The following is a 17458-nucleotide window of genomic DNA, read 5'->3' as shown; positions in this document are numbered from 1 at the left end:
CCACACAGGGTGGCAGAGATGGCCCAGCAGGGTCATGTCCCGACGTTCCAGGTCAGATAAAGAAAGTGCTGGCTGTGTTTGTGGGGTCGGTTTGACGTATCTTTTCTGTTTTCTAGAAGCCTGGGGAAGGACGCGCTGTGCGGTAGTACCAGTGCTACTTTAGCCCTGAGGTTCAAAAACTGCACATCAGTGCAACTCCCTGAGTGGCCTTCATCACCAAATAAACCAGATTTGCTTTCTCCAGGGTGGTGGGAACAGGAGCTCACAAGTGGATTCCAGCTACACCTCAGGGTAGCAGTTGGCACATGCTTAACTTTAACTTTAAAGCCCACCCACTGGCTATTAAAGGTCACATGAACCCCTGAGATCTAATGAAAGGAAAACCAAACAAACCAAAAAAACCCCACGACAATATCCCCAGAAAACACTACACCCCGTTTCCCACTCCTGAAGGAGGCCGGGTTCACATGACACGTCGGGGTCCCCCCCTCACCCCGGGAACTTGCCAGCCTTCAGCCAGGGAGCCGGAGCATTTGTCCCCCCCTGCCCGGGGGCAGCTGCCAAAGCAGCGGCGCAGCGAGGAGAGCAGCTCCCACTCGGGCTGGCCGTGCCCACGGAACCAGAACACTACACAGAACAGGTGTCCAAGCAAAAAGGCCCCGGTGTGCCAAAAGAAATAAAAGATTGAACGCTGAAGCAGCTGGGCAGGAATGCTCTGCAGTGAGCAGCTCCATGATGTCTGGCACTCCTCTGCAGGTACAATTCTACACGGCACTTCCACCAGACACAGGGACACTCAAGGGACTATTGAAGCCCTATTTAAGATACTCAAAATGCAGTGACTTTCACTTTCCATTAATGAGAAGAGCGTCACCGAATTCGTGGTTGCGTACTTCAACAGCAGTAGCTTAGCATAATTGAAATGTGTGGCAGGACTTTGGAGTGAGCTTTTCAAGGATCTTCCAAGGCAGCCATGGAACCCTGCAGAAGCCCCATGGAAACCTCTGTCTGGGATAGTAGAGGTGTCAAAAAAAAATATCCTTTAAGATAACAGGGGGAACGTATAGTAAAGAAGGGGATCCTTACCTACAACCCAATAGATCGAATGCTACCCCAAGAGTCCTATTCGTTTAAACACACCATGTTGGAATACCATGGCAGTGACGGCCCGTGGCAGTTTCAGCCCTGGCACTGAAGGATGTTGAGCATCTTTCAGATCGGGGAAGCAAGCGGGGATAGAGAAAGGCCGCTGACAGCTGCGGCTTAGTGCCCCTCAGATCCCAACATCTTTACTGGTGCTGTGTAAAAGGGAGCATTCTACTGGCTTTGCAAAAAAATATTTGCGGGTGCTTTTATTAAAATCATGATTCTTGAGGGGTTTCTAAATTCATGCTTTTATTGGCATGAGACTGAAACCTGACAATATTTTCAGGCCAAAGTTGTTAAATGCTTTCTGCAGAGCATGCAGGGTTTTTCAGTGGGTTTGGGGTTTTTTTGGTTTCCCTGTTATTCTGCAGCATAAAGATTACCCACAGAGTTATATTTCTCTTCTCACATTGAAGATGTAAGTATTTGCGTGCCCTGAGCTGCACTGAAGAATATAAAAAGTATACAATTGCATAGCAATTAATACACATCAGTGAGACAGAATTTCTTTGGCACTTACATCTTGCACAATAGACCAGGTGACCATTTAAGCCCCAATGTCTTCACCAGCTTGCTCTGTCCTACTGTAACAACATCACTTTTTAAATATTTAAAGATTTGCTTTAATAAAGAACTGTGAATAATTATTTTACCCTATCCTTGATTTCTCCCTGCTTTTCAGAGACGTTTTTTTCTCCTGCATTTCAAAATACTACATTGTTTATTGCCTGCTGCCACACTGTCCTGGTTTCAGCTGGGTTAGAGCTTATTTTTTTCTTCTTCGTAGCTAGAATAGTGCTGGATTTGGGATTCAGTGTGGGATTTGGTGTGAGAAGAATGTTGATAATATACTGATGGTTTTAGTTGTTGCTAAGGAATCCAGGACTCTCTATCTCCCCGTGTCCTGCCCGTGGGCGGGTGCACACAAAGCTGGGGGGAGCACGGCCAGAGCACTGGACCCAAACTGGCCAAGGGCATATTCCATATCCGACAGCGTCATGCGCAGTGGGTCGCGGGGGGTGACCGGGTAGCCCTCGCTCTCGCTTCTGGGATTGCGGTTTGGAGATTTCCTCATCTCTGGGATCGCTGGCTGGGGCCGGGCTGGGCATCGGTCAGCGGGTGGGGAGCAATCGCACTGGGCATCACTCGCCTCTATTTTCTATTATTACCGTTATTATTACTATTTTATTTCAATTATGAAATTGTTCTTATCTCAACCTAAGTGTCTCCTTACCTTTTCCCCTCCGATTCTCTCCCCCATGCCCCGGGAAGGGGGAGGGTGGTTGAGAGGCTGCGTGGTGTTGGGCTGCCAGCCGGGTCCAAGCTCCGAACAGCCCCTTTGTTAAAGAACAAACCCAAACCCAGAGCACCCCCAGGCACACACACAGCCCCCCCCACACTCATTCTGCATTTCGTTAGCTTCGTACTGCTTTGAACTTAAACAGGATGCTCTAACTCGTCTGGGTCTCTGTCCCCCTGCACTCCCCCTGGAGCAAATGCCATTTCTGGGCAGTCGCTCTGCATCTCCCTCTGTTCCCTCCTGGTCAGGGCTGTCACCCGACACTCTGGGGCAGACAGGTTCTTCTGGGGACCCTGGGCAGAATGATGGCGGCACTAAGTCATAGTTACAATTAAAGCTTTATTTTTTTAACATTATTTTATGATCAGCGTAGCCTAGAATGTCACTGATCAGAGTAGCACAAGATTTCTACAAGCAGCATCAGCGTAGCACAATTTTATAAGTACCGTAGCGCTGAATTTTATAGCACAGCTTAGCTTATGGCTCCCAATCACCCGGACCCTCTGCAGATTGGGTCGCATCTTAACACTTGGCTCGCCGTAGCTACGTAACGATCCTAACCTGGACTCAAAACACATGAGAGCATACGAGTGGCTCTCTCAATCCTCAGAGGAAGCAGACTGGTTGATCTTACAGACGGGGTCTGTGTGCTGCTGCGCTTCCCTGTTCTGTGACGGGGTCGTCACAACCTGCTGGGCCGGTGCCCGGCACCTTCCAGGCCCGTGGGGAGGGAAGACGTCGGCCTGGCGCCCGGGAACCTTGAGGCCGACGGGGACGGGGAGAAGAAGTCTGCCTGGTGCACAGGAGCTCCAGGGCCTGAGGAGGAGGGGAGAGGGGACTGAGACAGGACCAGCCCGGTCACAGAGCGTGGCCGTTTGCCTCATGAAATGGCGTTCGTTATGCTAACCGTGTTTCCAGGGCTCGGGAGCAGGGGGTGCAGGCCACAAGCGCAATTGTTAATCGCCTCCATCAGATGGTTCCTGAAGTGCCGGGATGGCAGCAATGCAGGGCCCAAATAGCCGTTAGGCTCAAGGCCACTGGCGACTGTGTCTTGGCGGGCAGAAAAAATTAATTGGAAACAAACCCGTAAGAGACCAGGTGCTTTGCTACATGAGTCTCACGGACACAGTCCTGTACCTGGGAAGAGTGGAAAAGAAACCCTCAGCACCCCGAACGTGCCAGCCAGCGCTGCGGAGGCACGTTTACAGCCCTGGGCAGGTTTCTTTCACCTGGCTGCTGCAGCTCGGGGAAGAGGCGGGGGCTCTGCCAGCGGGCGAGCAGCCCTTCGGCTGCGGCGGCTGTGTGGCCGCAGTGTGTCCCCGTGCGTCCCTGGGTGGCCCCGTGTCACAAAGGGGCGGTGATGCGGCACCCGCCCGGCGATTGTGATCTCACCGGGCCAGGGCCCGACATCCTGACAAACAGGCCAGTGAAAGGCGGTGGGGCTGAGCCGGCCTTCGGGGTAACTCGGCTCCTTCCTTTGGTACTTGCGTGCCTCCTTTGCACCAAGCAGTTACTGTGTACTGCCCTCTTCTCCTCAACTGCCATCCTCTTTCAAAGGTAATTATGATTTGACTTTCAGGGCAGATCATATGAGTACGTAGATACGGGCTAAAAGTATCCAAACGGCCTTTGGAATTGCTGCCAGTTGGAGTCCTGTGACAGGGACAGTAGGGCCAGCAGCCTGCAGCTCTGCAGCAGCTGCAAGTACCACTGACACGCTCTTGATGGCGGAGGCTGTTCTGTGGGTTTCATTTGGGGTTTTTAAAATTCCTTCTGTTGAGCTACAGTTATCTCTTTGCAATCAGGGACTGGCGCGGATCTTCTCTGTCTGGAGAGCAGCCTGACATCCTTTGTCACCCCAAGCTCTCCCCTGTGTTGCTGAGAGGAGCGAAGGCCGCAATGGGGAACGACTTCTGTGAGTGACAGCTTCACCAGCCCGTTTGGATTTGGGGAATACCCAAAGGCAGCGGACGTGGCCGGTGCTCCAGCCCTGAGTGTTGCTGTGCTGACAGCCTAGAGTTAATTCTGGGGCCTTGCGTGGTAGCAGCCAGACTTACCTAGCTGTTTTTCATTACGCACAGGAAAACACATTTTATCACTCCTCTGCCTCCATGTACAAGACTTTGAAAGCTGTCATTGCTCGTAGAAAGAGCTGACATCAGTAGGGTTACCTTCTGGGCTGGATACTTACTTGTTTTTGTCAAGTTAAAATCAGGAAAAGGGAAAACTTGACCTGCTAATCCAGTTCAAGACTCGAGAGGGAAGGGAAGGTAGCCCGAGGCACCGAAATCAGCGTGTGGGTTTGCTGGAATTTTGACAAAGAAAGCAGGGGAACAGACTATTTTCCAAAACTGTTTCTTGGCCAGCAAATTTCACTGGCAGTGTTAGGCTTCCCCCAGTGTTTCTGGGTTGGATGTAGACCTGGTTGTACCGGGTGCTACTGAGGAGAACTCAACCTTTAATATGCTTTTGTGCAGCAATATTGTCTCATGTCTTTTCAAATCTCATTTCCCTGCAGTCACTGTTGAGGGAATGGCTCCGCCACAAAAGATTCTCTTTCCCCCGGAGAAGATTTGCATGGACTGGCAGCAACGACAGAGCGCTGGAGCAGGGCTCTACAACCTGGGCAGCACGTGCTTCCTCAACTCCGTCCTGCAGTGCCTGACGTACACACCCCCTCTGGCCAACTACCTGCTCTCTCGGGAGCACAGCCAGTTGTGTGAGTGCTTTTATGAACATCTCCTTGTAAATCTGTTGGGCACTTCCCAAGGATTCCCAGAAACTGGAATTCAATTTAGGAGAAAAGCAGCCTTTCTTTGTCAACCCCCTGAGTTGGTGGTCTTGTAACACTCAAGCCTAGAAGCCTCTTGTCGTAACCAGAAATGTTCATCTTCAGAAAGACAACTCTTTCTAGCCCTGGGTCTCTATTCCTGCAAGTTAAACAATTCTCTTTGCTTACTCTATAGAAAACTTGTGTCAGTTTAGTGTCCCTCTGAAGAAATTTTCCTGTGCACTAACATGTTCCAGGCTTGTTGAGACGTCAGCACCTTGAGACAAGAGGAGTGGAAACTGTTCTTCTAACTTCAAGATTTCCACTAAGTTTCCCATGGCTATGGGTATTTTGCTAACCAGAGAAGCTTCCTTCCCTCTCTCCCTCTGCAGGTCACCAGCAAGGCTTCTGCATGATGTGCAGAATGGAAGCGCACGTTAACAAGGTGCTGCATTCCTCAGACAGTGCCATCCAGCCTTGGGATGTCGTCAGTGTTCTCTCACGTAAGTCATCTCAGGTGCTTTTACATGTTTCCTGCCATTTTTGTAGGACAGCACTAGTGACTCCTTCTTTCTTAGGAATAGGAGAACATTTCGAGCCTGGCATGCCGGAAGATGCCCGTGACTTCTTACGCTGTACTGTCAGTGCCATGCAGACAGCTTGTCTGAGTGGGAGCAGCGAGTAAGCACAAACAAATTACTTTTTCCATGTTCCTGAGCCCTTTGGACATCTTGATGTACTCTCATCAAGAAAACCCTACGCCCAAGGCTTTCAGACAAAGCAAAACTCTTGGAGGAGATAACTCTCTGCCTTACCATTTATTTCCAGCTTGGATGCCTCTTCTCAACTAACTACAGTTGTCCAACAAATATTTGTGGGCTTTCTGAGATCCAGAGGTACTTTTCCACAACCCTTCTTCTCCTCGTCTGTGCCCTTCTGCCTGCCTGTGATAAACAGCTGATTGTGTAACTGGTGTAGTAGGTATGAAGGATGTAAACTGGCACAATCAGTTGATTTCCCCTATCGCTGAGCATTTTGATTTGCCTTCCAGTCACGTGCTTGAGCTGCAACATGACTACCAATTTCTACCAGGCCTTCCTGGATCTTTCTTTGGATATACAAGTAAGGGTTTCTAACTGCGCTTCAAGACATCTCAAAGTCCCTGTAGCTTCCCAGAATCAACACAGTTGACTTAAAAATGTGTACTGCAAACACAAGAGAGCTTGGTGGTGGGTGGGATGTGGAAAGGATGGTGTCCTTCTGGGGAGGCCATGGCAGAGGTCTCCGTGTAGGTGCTGGCCTTAAGCTGGACAAGCACCCATTATCCTCTCTGCACATCATCAGTACATGAACTGAACGGTGGCACAGGGATGGAACTCTTGATAGCCCCAAGGATCCTGGGGAAATGAGGGCAATTTTGAGCGTAATAGCCTCTTTCTGCCTCCTTCTGGACACTTCTTGGCGGTTCACAGTGGCTCTCCTCAGTGTCAACCAGCTGCATTTTTGCGTAAACTCCTAGTGAGTGTTTGGGCAAGGGTACTTCCCACAGCTCAGTGCTCTCTTTTCTCACTCCTCCAGGCAGCCTCATCTGTCACCGCAGCTCTGGAGAACTTTGTGAAACCGAAGCAGCTGGATGGTGAAAACTGCTTTAAATGTAGCAAGTAAGATGATTCCTAACGACATATTAGTACTAGATCCTGCGGGAAGGTGCTGCATGTCATCTGTCATAAGCCATCTTGTCACGTAGGTTTAATGTACAATAGAGTTGTAGCTTTTTTTTATTTGGCCTTATGGTACTGAATAGCCTTAAAATAGCATAAGGATGTGTGAGACAGGAGAGCTTGCCTGGCCTCCTTGGGGCAAGACAGGGTGCATTTCAGCACCTGGCTCTGTGCTTGGTTTCAAGGTGTGACAAGATGGTTGCCGCCTCCAAGAGCCTTACAGTCCACCACGCACCCAGGGTTCTCACGGTGTGTCTGGAAAGGGCTGAAGATTTCACCAACAGGAAGATCAGCAAGGTGTGTACGCAACTGGAGTGCAACTTTCTCTTCCTGGAGCAGGAGATTTCCCAGAGCTGTTCATGTTGAGTTTTTCGTGTTTCCTTCTGGAGAGAGGAGAGTCCCCATGGGAAGACAAGCGTGTGCTCTGCTCCGACTGAGCTACTTTGGCCGACAAGTTTCCTGCCACCCAGACATGTTGTTTTAGGGAAGACCAAGTATCCAGGAGCCCAAAGATGTATTAATACACCTCTGGCCCCTGGTCATTGAGGGCTATTTCATGAGTATTTCTGGATCATTTTGGAGCCCTCTTGGTCTCTCCGTAGGTTGTGGAGTATCCCGAGTGCCTGGATCTTCGCCCGTACACATCTCAGGCAGCTGGGGAACCGCTCCTCTACTGCTTATATGCTGTCCTGGTACACTAGCGGTGACAGCTGTAATGAAGGACACTACTACTGCTACACAAAGGTAAAGAGCAGCTTGCTTCCAAACAAGGGAGAAATGTGTGCTGGGGAAGACAAATTTGCATGGCAGGTATCAGCAGATTAGATTTTGGGGAAGAAGGTCTCCTTAGGGGCTGGATTAGATTTGGTGTGGTGTTTGTACTCTTGCTTCTTCTGTAGTTTTCTGCCTGTGTTTTTCTGGAGAAACCACACAGTTCGTCTCCAGGTATCGATGCCTTTTTTTACAGGCCAGCAACGGACTGTGGTACAAGATGGACGATATGTCTGTGCATTATTGTGACATTGACACAGTTCTCAGGCAACAAGCTTATTTACTGTTTTATGTCAGGTAATAACAAGTATTAAAATGTGTTCAGAATACATTTCCTTTTGCTAACTTTTATTTTTTTCCTTTTCATCCCCCTGAGTGTTTCTCTTTCTGTCACAGGAAGCAATTACCACCTGCATCATTCTGTGCTGTCAAATCTAAACTACCCCACGGCAGCCCATAAGGCCCCTTGCTGGGCTTTAGGTCGCTGCCGTGGTGTAAACTGCTACTTGTCTTCTATCTGAAGCTGGCTAATGTAGAGAAGAGACCTTAAAAGTACAGGAAAGATGGGGAGGGACTGTTTATCAGGGAGTGTGGGGATAGGACAAGGGGTAACAGTTTTAAACTGAAAGAGGGTAGATTTAGATTAGGTATTAGGAAGAAATTCTTTACTGCGCAGGTGGTGAGGCACTGGAACAGGGTGCCCAGAGGAGCTGTGGCTTCCCCCTTCCTGGAAGTGTTCAAGGCCAGGTTGGACAGGGCTTGGAGCAACCCGGTCTAGTGGAAAGTGTCCCTGCCTATGGCAGGGAGGGTGGGACTCGATGATCTTTACGGTCCCTTCCAACCATTTTATGATTCTATGACTCTATGAAATGGAGGCTGTAGGATGTATAAAGACGAGATCTTGCTCCGACAGGGGCAGACCTGGTGGGGAGACCCCAACTGAGTTTCCCATTTGTCGTCTTCTCTCTGTTGTAGGAACTGCTCCAAGAAAATGACTGAACCCCAGAGGAGGTGCTCGGATTTGCAACCTGAAGAAAGGACTTCTTCCTCACCGGCACTGTCCTACGCCCGTTCCTTCCTCAGTCAGTGGGCAGGCCGGCAGCGAGCAGGTGGGCTCTGTGGGACCACAGGGTCTGCCTTGTCGGACCAAGGCAACTCAGGGGAGGTGGGTCAGGGCACCAGACAGACAGTGGATTTCTTTCTGAGATCTCTTTTCCCTCCTAACCTGCAGCTTTCTTCACAGTTGCAGCACCGCTCCCTCTCCAAGCACCCCACCTAGATCCATCCCATTTCTCCACCTTTGGCTCTTCTGCCTTTGCAGCCCTCCAGGAGAGCCTTTGGGAGGCCCTTGGCTGTTCCCTCCCACAGCTCCTGGGGGTTCCCCATGGTTCTGGTCCTTTCAGGAGGAAAGGGCAGGACCTTACCACAGTTCTCTTTGCAGGATGTGGCGGTGGGCATGGAGGGCTCTCTAGAGGACAGTGGCTCCTCTGCACCAGCCAGCACCAGCCAGGTAACCTCGGCAGGTGCCCAGGAGGCATCTGCATGGTGGCTGTGCCGTATCTGGCCAGGCAGGCTCCGCATGGCCTCCTACGTGGGCTCCTGCTTGCATCGCTTCTTCTGTGGCTGTGTAAGGCTGGTATCCAGAAGGAAAGCTGCGTGCCTGGACTCCCGTCAACTATCTGATAGTGTGCTGCACGCCATGCGAGAAGACAGCAACAAAGGGGAGCACGGATTCAGCACTTCTTCCCGCTGCCAGACAAACAGCGCCAGGGAGAGGGCCCGGAGCAGGTCCCCACAGTGGGGAAAAGATCATCGCAGCTGGCTCGTGGACACCACGGACTACGAGCACTCAGCAGGGAGAAGGAGGAGGAGAACTAGTCCTCCAAGTCGTGAACACGCTTCCAGGGATGACACAGCTCCAGAGCCTCCTAATGGAAGCTCCCAGTTGGCTCCCACAGCCAGGGCTGCTCGGGAGAAAACGCTGCCAAGGCAGAGCGAACAGAGCAGAGCCCTGCAGCGCAGAGATGATCTCCTCAGCCAGTTCAAGGAGATCACGGATTACCACTGCTCAGAAAGGACAACACGTTCTCCACGCTGTGACCGAGCCCCAAGGGACAATGCAGCTCCAGGGCCCTCCAACAGCAGCTCCAAGTGGGCTCCCAGGGCTGCTTGGGAGAAAACTCGATGGAGGCAGAGAGCGCGGAGCAGATCCCCACAGCGGGGCCGTGATCGCCGCAGCTGGTTCATGGACACCAGACTATGACCCTTCGGCAGGGAGGAGGAGGAGGAGAAGGGTTTCAGTGCCCCAGAAATGCACATCGCACAAACACTCAGAGCGCTGCAGTGGTGACAGTGGCAGATTGTGACCCTGGATGAGGGAGGAGCATAGCATCCGACTTCTGCCACGCTGGAGAGGAGGAAAACTAATTCAGGAAACACCAAAACTCTGCCCAGCAGGGACCAGGCTGCGCTAAGGCCACCGGCAGCCCCCCTTGTCCTTCCTCTCAGTGCTGCCTCTGCCCAGGAGGAGCTCAGAGAGACCTTCCAGAGACCTGGGCAGCTCTGCTGGCTGGCCCCCCTGCCCAAAGGCCCCTTGAGGAAGAGCTTTAACCCATGCTCAGCTTTTGGGATCACCTTGCAAAACCAGCACTCCTCTGGAAACAACAGTCAGAAAAGCCAAAGCCAGAATTAAAAACAGGTGTTGGCCTTGCATGTGTAATTTACGGGGTGTTTCATTCTCTGCAGGTTTGGGGTCAATCAGTGGAAATATCCAGTCTGAGAAGTTTATGTTATGGGATTTTGAAAGCTGTGGGCTTGCACGTGCCCATCTTGCGCTCTCATTAAGTTCCAGTTCAAGTCACTCGAAGGGAAATGGTCCACATGAGCCAGCACCGAGCGGGACTGCAACAGGCTGAACGGCCGGGCCGAGGGTGCTGCTCAGTGGCACCAAGTGTAGTCAGAGGCCAGTGACTAGCAGTGCCATTCAGGGTTCAGTACTGGATCTGATCCTGTGTGCCCTCTTCCTCAACTGATGGTCTGGATGACAGGGCAGAGTGCACCCTCCACAACTTGGCAGATGCCACCAGACTGGGAGGAGTGGTGCCAAGGCCAGGGGGCCGTGCTGCCATCCCGAGGGGCCTGGGCAGGCTGGAGAGATGGGCTGGCAGTTCAGCACGGAAAAGCACAAAGGGTGCTGTGTGGGTGACGAGCACCAGCACCGGCTGCCCGAGGCGCCTGTGGAGGCTCCAGCCAGGTAGATGTGCCACAGCCCTCTCTGCCCATGGCCAGGGACACCCAGCTGCAGGTGGCCCTGCTCGAGCAGGGCTCAGCCCGGGTGAGTGCCCCCTCCGGCGGCTCTCCCGGCCAGCCTCACGGAGCCTGCGCTGCTGTGAAATGGCTGCTGAGAAGAGGACGCAGGACTTCTCCTCAACTTCCATCCTCTTTCCATGGTAATTATGATTTAACTTTCAGGACAGATCATAAGAGTAGGCAGATACAGGATAAAAGTATCCAAACGGCCTTTGGAATTGCTGCCAGTTGGAGTCCTGTGACAGGGACAGTAGGGCCAGCAGCCTGCAGCTCTGCAGCAGCTGCAAGTACCACTGACACGCTCTTGATGGCGGAGGCTGTTCTGTGGGTTTCATTTGGGGTTTTTAAAATTCCTTCTGTTGAGCTACAGTTATCTCTTTGCAATCAGGGACTGGCGCGGATCTTCTCTGTCTGGAGAGCAGCCTGACATCCTTTGTCACCCCAAGCTCTCCCCTGTGTTGCTGAGAGGAGCGAAGGCCGCAATGGGGAACGACTTCTGTGAGTGACAGCTTCACCAGCCCGTTTGGATTTGGGGAATACCCAAAGGCAGCGGACGTGGCCGGTGCTCCAGCCCTGAGTGTTGCTGTGCTGACAACCTAGAGTGAATTCTGGGGCCTTCCCTGGTAGCAGCCAGACCTACCCCAGTGTTTCTGGTTACACACAGGAAAACACATTTTATCACTCCCCTGCCCCTAGCACAAGACTTTGAAAGTTGTCGTTGCTCATAGAAAGAGCCGACATCAGTAGGGTTACCTTCTGGGCTGGATACTTGCTTGTTTTCACCGAGTTACAATCAGCAAAAGAGAAAACTTGAGATGCCATTCCAGTTCAAGACTCAAGAGGGAAAGGAAGGTAGCCCGACGCACAGAAATCCGAGTGTGGGTTTGCTGGACTTCCAGCATGTTACATGGACTGGCAGCAACAACAGAGAGGTGGAGCAGGGCTCTACAACCTGGGGAACACGTGCTTCCTCAACTCCATGCTGCAGTGCCTGACGTACACACCCCCTCTGGCCAGCTACCTGCTCTCTTGGGAGCACAGCCAGTCGGGTGAGTGCTTTTATGAAATATCTCCTTGGAAATCGGTTGGGCACTTCCCAGGGTTTCCCAGAATCTGGAAGTTGATTTAGGAGAAAAGCAGCCCTTCTTTGTCAATCCTATAGTGGGTGTCCTTGGAACACTGAAGCCGAGAAGCCGCTTGTCTTATCTAGGCGTGTTCATCTTCAGAAAGGCACCTCTTCCTAGCCCCGGGTCTTGGTCCCTATTCCTGCAAGTCAAACTCTTTGCTTATTGCACAGAAACTTATGTCAGTTTAGTGTCCCTCTGAAGAATGTTTTCTATGCACTAAAATGTCCTGGCCTTGTTGGGACACTGGCACCTTGGGAGAAGAGGAGTGGAGACTGTTCTTTTAACTTCAAGATCCCCATCAGGTTTCCCATGGCTATGGGTATTTTGCTAACTTGAGAAGCTTCCTTCCCTCCCTCCCTCCCTCCCTCCCTCCCTCCCTCCCTCCCTCCTCCCTCCCTCCCTCCCTCCCTCCCTCCCTCCCTCCCTCCCTCCCTCCCTCCCTCCCTCCCTCCCTCCCTCTGCAGGTCACCAGCAAGGCTTCTGCATGATGTGCACAATGGAGGCACACATTAGCAAGGTCAGGTATTCCTCAGGCAGTGCCGCCAAGCCTTGGGCTGCATCAGTGTTCTCACACGTAAGTCATTTCAGGTGCTCTTACAGTATTTTCTCCATTCTTGTAGGAGAGAACTAATAACTTCTTCTTTCTGAGGAATAGGAGAACATTCTGATCCTGGCATGCAGGAATATGCCCATGAGTTCTTACGCTGACTTCCCCTACCACCGACCATTTTGATTTGCCTTCCAGTCAGGTGCTTGAGCTGCAACACGGTCTCCGATTCCTACGAGGCCTTCCTGGATATTCCACTGGATATAAAAGTAAGAGGTTTGGCAACTGTGTTTCAAGACGTCCCAAGGCCCCTGTAGCTTTCCAGAATGAATATGGTTGACTTAAAAATGCATACTGTGAACACAAGAGCGCTTGGTGGTGGGTGGGGTGTGGAATGGACGGTGTCCTCCTGGGCAGGCCATGGCACTGCTCTCCCTGTAGGTGCTGGCTTTAAGCTGGACAAGCACCCATTATCCTCGCTGCACCCTTGATAGACTCTCATCCCTCTTTCTTTTGCCCTCCCTCAACACCCATCTGGCTCCTAGGCTGATGGGTTGTGTTGTTTTCATTACCGATGACCCTCCACACCATCCGGAGCTGAACTGAGCGGTGGCACAGGCACGTAGCTCTTGACAGCCCCAGAAATCCTGGGGAAATGAGGGAAATGTCGACCATAATACCCTCTTTCTGCCTCCTCCTGGACACTGCCTGGGGGTTCGCAGTGGCTCTCCTCAGCGTCATCTAGCTGGGTTTTTGTGTAAACTCCTAGTGAGTGCTTGGGCGAGGCTATTTCCCACAGCTCACTGCTCTCCTTTCTCACTCCTCCAGGCAGCCTCATCTGTCACCACAGCTCTGGAGGAATTTGTGACACCGAAGCAGCTGGATGGCGAAAACAGCTTTAAATGTAGCCAGTAAGATGATTCCTAACGACATATTAGTACTAGATCCTGCGCGCGGGTGCAGCATGTTGTCCATCATAAGTCACCTTTTCACATAGGTTTGATGCACAATAATGAGACACAGCACTTTTTCGTATGGCCTTATGGTACTGAATAGCCGTAAAATAGCGTAAGGCTGTGTGAGACAGGAGAGCTTGCCTGGCCACCTGGGGCAAGGCAGGGTGCATTTCAGCACTGGGCTCTGTGCTTGGCTTCAAGGTGTGACAAGATGGTTGCTGCCACCAAGAGGTTTACCGTCCATCGCGCACCCAGGGTTCTCACGGTGTGTCTGAAAAGGTTTGAAGATTTCACCAATGGGAAGATCGGCAACGTGCGTACGCAACTGGAGTGCAAGTTTCTCTTCCTGAAGCAGATTTCCCAAAGCAGTGCCCTCATGTTGCATTTTTCATGTTTCATTCTGGGGAGAGGAGAGTTCCCGTGGGAAGACAAGCGTGTACTCTGATCCAACTGAGCTGCTTTGGCTGACAACAGTTTCCTGCCACCCAAAGACATCACTTGCGGGAAGACCAAGTGTTCATGAGCCCCAGTGATGTTTTTATACACCTCTGGCCCCTGCTCTTTGAGGACTATTTCATTTAGTGTTTCAGGATCATTTCGGAGACCTCTTGGTCTCTCTGTAGGTCGTGGATTATCCCGAGTATCTGGATCTCCACCCGTACATGTCGCAGACAACTGGAGAACCGCTCCTCTACTGCTTATATGCCGTCCTGGTACACAGTGGTGACAGCTGTCAGGCAGGACACTACTACTGCTACACAAAGGTTAAGAGCAACTTCCTTCCAAAGAAGGGAAAAATGTGTGCTGGGGAAAACAAATTTGCATGGCAAGGTTACTGGCAGCCAAGGTTTTGGGGAAGAAGGTCTCCTTAGGGGCTGGAGCGGATTTGATTTGGTGTGTGTACTCTTGGTTCTGTAGTTTTCTGCCTGTGTTCTTCTGGAGAAACCACGCAGTTCATCTCCAGGTATCGATGCCTTTCTTCACAGGCCAGCAATGGAGGGTGACACAAGATGGACGATACATCTGTGAACTGCTGAGACATCGACACAGTTCTCAGGCAGCAAGCCTACTTACTGTTTTATGCCAGGTAAAAACAAGTCACAAAATGTTTCTGTTTCTCTTTCTGTGTTTCTCTTACTGTCATAGGAGACAATTACTACCTGCATCCTTCAGTGCTGAAAAATCTGACCTAACCCACGCCAGTCCTTGTCTTTCCTTGATGGACTTTAGGCTGCTGCCCTGCTGTAAACTGCTACTTGTCTGCTATCTGAAGCTGTCCAATGTTGAGGTCCTGGTTTTGGCTGGAATAGAGTTAACGTTTCTTCTTAGTAGTTAGAATAGCACTGTGCTTTGGATTCAGTGTGGGATTTGGTATTAGAAAAATGTTGGTAACACATGGATGTTTTCAGTTGTTGCTGAGACATCAAGGACTCTCCAACTCCCCGTGTCCTGCCCGTGCGCAGGTGCACAAGAAGCTGGGAGGGAGCACGGCCAGAGCGCCGGATCCAAAGTGGCCAACTAAATATTCCCTGTGATGTAACGTCATGCTCAGTGTAGAAAGGAGGGGCGGCCAGGAAGAGGGGGGCTCTCCCTCGCTTCCAGGATTGCCATTGGGGGATCTTGGGATTTTGGGACTGCTGGCCAGGAATGGGCTGGGTAGCAGTCAGTGGGTGGTGAACAATCACATTGTGCATTGCCCATTTGTACTTTCTACTATTGTTGTTTCATTTTATTACAGTTACTAAACTGTTTTTATCTCAACCTATGAGACTCCCTTTACCCCTTCACTGGAAGAGGTTGCCCAGTGAAGTTGTGGCTGCCCCCTCCCTGGAAGTGTTCAAAGCCAGGTTGGACGGGGCCTTGAGCAACCTGGTCTGATGGAAGATGCCCCTGCCCACGGGAGGGGGTTGGAACTAGACAGTCTTTAATTTCCTTTCCAAGCATTTTATGATTCTATGTTTCTCTGAAATGGAGGCTGTCAGGGGCATAAAGACAAGGTCTTGTTTTGACACCAGTCAAGTTTCCCATTCTCATCTTGGTTATGTCTTCTCTCTGTTGTAGGAACGGCTCCAAGAAAATGACTGAACCCCAGAGGAGGTGCTCGGATTTGCAACCTGGAGAAAGGGCTTATTCCCCACCAGCACTGTCCTACGCCCGTTCCTTCCTCAGTCAGTGGGCGGCCGGCAGCGAGCAGGTGGGCTCTGTGGGACCACAGGGTCTGCCTTGCCTGACCAAGGCAACTCCGGGGAGGTGGCCAGGGCAACAGATGGACAGTGGACTTATTTCTGGGATCTCTTTTCCCTCCCACAAGCTGCAGCTTTCTTCACAGTTGCAGCACCGCTCCCTCTCCAAGCACCCCACCTAGATCCATCCCATTTCTCCACCTTTGGCCCTTCTGCCTTTGCAGCCCTCCAGGAGAGCCTTTGGGAGGCCCTTGGCTGTTCCCTCCCACAGCTCCTGGGGCTTCCTCCCAGTGCTGCCTCTGCCCAGGAGGAGCTCAGAGAGACTTTCCAGAGACTCGGGCAGCTCTGCTGGCTGGCCCCCCTGCCCAAAGGTCCCTCGAGAAAGAGTTTTAACCCGTGTTCTGCTTTTGGGATCGCCTTGCAAAACCAGCACACGTTGGGAACCAGTAGTCAGAAAAGCCAAAGCCAGAGTTAAAACCACTTGTTGCCCTTGCATGTGTAATTTACGGGGTGTTTCCTTCCTTCTCTGTAGGATTTGAGGCAGTTGGTGGAAATAGCCCAGTCCTACAAGTTTTTGGTATGGGGTTTTGAAAGCTGTGGGCTTGCATGCGCCCACCTTGCATTCTCTTAAAGTTCGAGTTCTAGTCACTGGAACGGCAATGGGCTGCATGAGCCAGCACCGAGCGGGACTGCAACAGGCTGGACGGCCGGGCCGAGGGTGCTGCTCAGTGGCACCGGGCGTAGTTGGAGGCCAGGAACCAGCGGTGGCATCCAGCGGTCAGGGCTGGGCCCAGGACTCTTTGCCACCTTCCTTAATTCATGGGCCGGGTGGCGGGCTGGAGCAGGGCTCGGCCCGGGTGAGTGCCCCCCCCGGGGGCTCTCCCGGCCAGCCTCACGGAGCCTGCGCTGCTGGGAAATGGCTGCCGAGAAGAGGACGCAGCCACCAACGCCGTCCCCCTCGGGCGGCCAGCGCCAGCAGGAAGCTGCAGCCCGCGGAGAGCCCAGGCCCGAGCGGGACCCTGGCAGGAGCTGCGGCCCCTGGAGAGGAGCCCAGGCAGCAGCAGGTTCTCTGGCCGCAGCTGGGGCCTGCGGGGCCCAGGCGGGAGCAGGGAAACGGCCTGAGGAGGAAGGGGCGGCAGAGACGAGGCGCCCGCAGCCCCGTGCCCCGTCCCGCTGCGGCGCTCGCTCGAGGGGGAGAGGCGGCCGAGGAGCCGGGCAGGGAGGAGCGCGGCTGAGCCCGGGCACAGCGGCGCTGGGGAAGCGGCTGCCGGCGGGGTTTGTTCCCGCTCCCTTTCTGAGGGACGGACAAACCGCCCCGAGCCCGGCCCGCTCAGGCCCCGCGCGCTGGGGAGGGGGCGCGGGGCGGCGCTGGGAGGAGGGGCCCGGGCTGCCCTGCCCGGCAACAGCCACGCCATTGGCCACGGCTGAGCCAATGGGCGGGGCCGGAGGCGGCCCGGCAGTCCCGGCCGGCCGGGGGCGGGGCCTGAGGAGCAGCGCGGGGGCGGGGCCGCCCTCCCCAGCCGCTCCCCGTGGGCCCCAGGGGAGCGCTGGGTCGGGCCGGGCCTGGCCAGAGCGGGCCGGGGCCGTTTGCCTTCGCCCGCCCTCGCTGGCTGCCGGGCGCAGCCGGG

General features: G+C 52.9%; 1 protein-coding gene across 1 annotated transcript in view; it reads right to left on the bottom strand.

Moving 5' to 3' along the window:
- Nucleotides 1–17458, bottom strand: part of LOC122153118 (olfactory receptor 14A16-like) — a 524294-nt gene that overhangs the window by 482579 nt on the left and 24257 nt on the right. The gene's annotated exons all lie outside the window — the stretch shown is intronic.

Source organism: Tyto alba, unplaced genomic scaffold (genome assembly GCF_018691265.1).
Source record: "Tyto alba isolate M040663 unplaced genomic scaffold, T.alba_DEE_v4.0 Super-Scaffold_15, whole genome shotgun sequence".
In the NCBI taxonomy this organism is placed as follows: domain Eukaryota; kingdom Metazoa; phylum Chordata; class Aves; order Strigiformes; family Tytonidae; genus Tyto; species Tyto alba.
This window is presented reverse-complemented; position numbering and strand designations above follow the sequence as displayed.